Genomic DNA, 4,372 nt, shown 5'->3' on the forward strand with positions numbered 1-4,372 from the left:
TTATTAATGTCATTAATTGATATATGGTCTATCATTAAACTAGCAATCCCCTGGAATACACACACACACACACACACACACACACACACACACACACACACACACTTACTAGGGCTATGAGTGTGCTTTAAACTTTATATAAGTGCTGGGGATATGAACTCAGGTCTTCATACTATATGGCAAGTACTTCAGCCATTGAACCTTTTCCCCAGGCCCTCAAGCTATATTTCTTAAAGGCAATGGAATGCTGGGAATGTAGTTTAGTTAGTAAAGTTTTTGCCTAGCATTCATGAAGCCCTGAGTTCAATCTACTGGATCACCTATACAAGGAATAGTGACACAGGTATACTACACAAGGATTTATAATTCATCACTTATGAGGTAGAAGCTGGATGATCAGGAGTTCTAGGTTATCCTATGATACAGGAAATGCTATCTCTAAATAAATAATAAATGCTATTAAAAAAGAAAGATTAACTATGTAAGAAATATCAAGATGAGGATTCCTTTCCAAGTTAAGGAACAATAGGGTAGTCTAAAGGAATAGAACTGACGGAATTGTGTGTGTGTGTGTGTGTGTGTGTGTGTGTGTATGTGTACATCATATATACATAATATATGTGATATATATGATTTCTTAGGCTTACCAGATACAGTCTAGCTGGGCATTCCATTAATGACTAGTTCATGATGGAAAGGCAAAGATTCTGGTAGTTATTGAATCTACAAGGTTCAGTATTTCAGTAAACCCAGTGTGGCACTGGAGTCCTGGACAGATACTCATCTTTAGTCTGATGGAATGCCAGTGTACTAGGTTTGAATACCAGTGAAGAAATTCTGTAGAGATGAGATGGAGTTGACAGTGAGACTTAGAACAAGCAGTCAAAAAGCAATCTTTCTGTTTCCAAGTCTTTTTTTATTCTGAGCTGCCACCCTGATTTAGGGTGCCACCCTGATTTAGGGTGCCACCCTGATTTAGGGTGGACCTTCCTGCTTCAAATCATCTGATAAAGAAAATCCCTCACAGTGGTGCCCATCAGCAGCTTTAGATGATTTCAGATGTAGTCAGGTTGACAACCGAGATTAGCCATCACAAATGGAAAATAAATCAAATGGAAAATGGGGAAGATTGAATGTAAACTCCCCACCATTCTCAACAAAGTAAATCCAACTTCTAAAACAAACTAGTTATGATTATGGACATCAGTAATGTCAGTACCTGAGAACTAAAACAGAAGACTGGTGACATGAAAACTGGCCCTTCAGCCGTAAGGGCCTGTCTCAAAAATAAGTAGATTAATTAACAATAAACAAAAATAATACAATTGGAAATACACTAGCAGAAACATGCATAAAAGGTGTTTATGATCACATATATCATACAAATGAATAAAATGGCAATAGTCAATTCATACTTTTTACAGATAAAATAAATGGCTAATAAACAAGTACTAAACACATTTTCTTGCAATCAAATAGTTAAACTAAAAATAATAGATGGTAGATATAGATACATGATGGTTATGATATAAAAATTTTCATACATTACTAGAAGGGATATTAGAATTAGTAGAATTAAAAAAAAAGTTGGAGGGAAAACTAATGAAAACATGTACCAATTTTGGAAAACCTTTAAAAATGTTCAATCCAGCCGCCCAGTGGTGGCACATACCTTTGATCCCAGCATTTGGGAGGCAGAGGAATATATATCTCAGAGTTTGAGGCCAGCCTGGTGTACATAGTGAGTTCCAGGTCAGCCAAGGCTGAGAATCCCTGTCTTTAAAAAAAAAAAAAAACTGTGTGTGTATGTGTGTGTATGCATGTATGTATGTATATACATATACATGTATGTATGGACATATGTATTTATGTATTCAATTCACATAGGTTTCAAGCATTAGGAATCTATTCTAAGCACCTATTTAAAAATTAGAAATATAGACAAGAGATAAGACAATGGGGTTACACACCTTCAGTCCCACCACTCAGGAGCAGAGGCAGGCAGATCTCTGAGTTGGGAACCAGTCTAGTTGACACAGAGTTCCAGAATAGCTCAGGCTGCACAGTGAGATCTACCTCAAAATTGTTCTATTTATTTGTCCATTAATTAATTAATTAATTAATTAATTAATTAATTTTTTGAGACAAGGTTTCTCTGTATAGCCCTGGCTGTCCTGGAACTCACTCTGTAGACCAGGCTGTCCTCAAACTCAGAAATGCGCCTGCCTCTGCCTCCCAAGTGCTAGTATTAAAGGTGTGAGCCACCACCACCCGGCTTATTTATTTATTTATTTTTAAGACAAGGTTTCTCTGTGTTAACAGAGCCCTGGCTGCCCTGGACTTGCTTTGCAGACTAGGCTGGCTGACAGAGATCCCTCTGTCTCTGATTCTCAAGTGCTGGGAATAAAGGTGTGTTAACACTATGGTTGGTGCAGAATTGTTTTAAAAAGAAAGAAAAACATTCTTTATTAATGAAAACAAAGAGGAGGAAAAAGGCCAAATGAAGAATATTAAGTCAAAACAATTGTAATATGTACAAAAGGTGACCTTTATATAATTATTAAGATGCTTATTAAGTTTTATATATGTGATGACCAAATCCAGGGGCTAGCACATGATAACCAAGCCCCTTACCAGTGATACATATCCCAACCTCTTACTGTTTCCTTTGTGAGTAGCAATTTGAAAATGCATGAGGGAATGAAGAAGAAAGTGCAAGCCAATATTACAAGCAAAAATAATCAGAATACTATTTGGTTTTAAAATATTCAATTACGGCTCAACGAGGAAAAAATGTTAAGAACATACTACAATCATAATTAAATTTATTAACCAAACACCATTTTAATTAATTTTAAAGAAAATCTGATTTTATTAGTTTATCTTTATTCAAAGCACCACGTATTTTTGAGACCCCACTTGAGACATAATTTACATACCATAAAGTTCACTGTTTGGGTAATGAACCCATGGCTTTTTGCAAGGTAGAGAAGTATTTTAAGCATTAAGCTCTAAGCTCCAGCTCTAGTTCACTGTTTTAAAATGTAAATTTAGGGCCAGCATGTGGTTCAGTAAGTAGGTAAAAAGGCTCCACATGCAAGCCAGGTGAACTGACTTACATCTCCGGAATCCACGGAAAGGTAAAAGGAAAGAACTGACTCCACAAAGCTATCCTGTGACCTCCACACATGATCACAGCAGCCATGCCCACACAAGACATCCCCATGCACTAAGAAAAACTTGTTCCCTTACATGGTTTTGCATATATTTACAAACTTTTGCAAGCATTACCAGAACGTAGATGTAGAACACATTAGAAACACTTCCCACACCCCAAGTAATTGTAGTATGTGCAAGCACCTTCCCTTGTTCCATATCCTTAGCTTTTTGATAGTCTCACTGTGCTTCACATTTCATATAATCATACTATATGTACTCTCTTTTCTGATTAACTTCTTTCATTCAACACATTTTCAAGGTCCATCCAGGATATATATAGCATGTGTCATTACTTCGTTCCTTTTTATGTTAGAATACTCAATCCCATAGGTACACAATATCTTGTTTATTGATTCATAAGTTGTTTCTGTTATGGAAGTATTTGAAATAACACTGCTGTGAACTTTTTTGTTGTTGTTTTTTTTTGAGACAAGATCTCAGGAAACCTAAGTGGAGCTTGACTTTTCTGTGTAGTTGAAGCTAGCCTTGAAATGTTTCCTTTGCCTCCCCGTCCTAAATGCTGGGATTAATAGCATATGCCACTGCAACAACTTCTGCTGTTGTTTGTTTTGGATGCTATGAGCTTTTGTGAACAAATTTTATTGTACAGATTTTTCCATTCTTTTGGATATATGGCAACAGTTTAAGTTTTTGGGGACTACCAAACTGTTTCTACAGCTCTGTGTAAGACTACTGGTAGAAGGAAGGTATTGTCATCTTGTGGTTTTAATTTGCATTTTTGTAATGAGCACTGATATGTCTGTGTTCTCTGTATATATTCTGGTAAGTAGGTTCTTTCTTTTGGGTGGGGGTGGGGTGGGGGTGAGTTGGGGATTCCTGACCAAGGTCAGAAAACCTGCTAGACAAATTCTAAGAGTTGTAACACTTGGTAAGTAGATTCTTATTGCATATAACTTACAACCATTTTCTTCCTTTCATTGGGTTATCTTTTTGTTGTTGTTTTTCCAGATAGGATCTCTCTGTGTAGCTGTGGTGATCCTGGAAGTTGCTCTGTAAACTAACATGGCCTTAAACTCAGAGATTTGCCAGCCTCTGCCTCCCAAGTGCTGGGATTAAAGGCTTGTGCCACTACTGCCTAGCTGGGTTTTCTTTTCCTCCCTCCCTCCCTCCCTCCCTCCCTCCCTCCCTCCCT

General features: G+C 37.2%; 1 non-coding gene across 1 annotated transcript; it reads right to left on the minus strand.

The window, feature by feature from the left end:
• Nucleotides 1-4,047: 4,047 nt before the first annotated feature.
• Nucleotides 4,048-4,107, minus strand: LOC114609153. The gene has a single exon (XR_003709473.1). It is a non-coding gene; the product is annotated as a U7 small nuclear RNA (small nuclear RNA).
• Between the last annotated feature and the right edge of the window lie 265 nt (nucleotides 4,108-4,372).

Source organism: Grammomys surdaster, unplaced genomic scaffold, assembly GCF_004785775.1.
Source record: "Grammomys surdaster isolate TR1022 unplaced genomic scaffold, NIH_TR_1.0 61, whole genome shotgun sequence".
Classification (NCBI taxonomy): Eukaryota; Metazoa; Chordata; class Mammalia; order Rodentia; family Muridae; genus Grammomys; species Grammomys surdaster.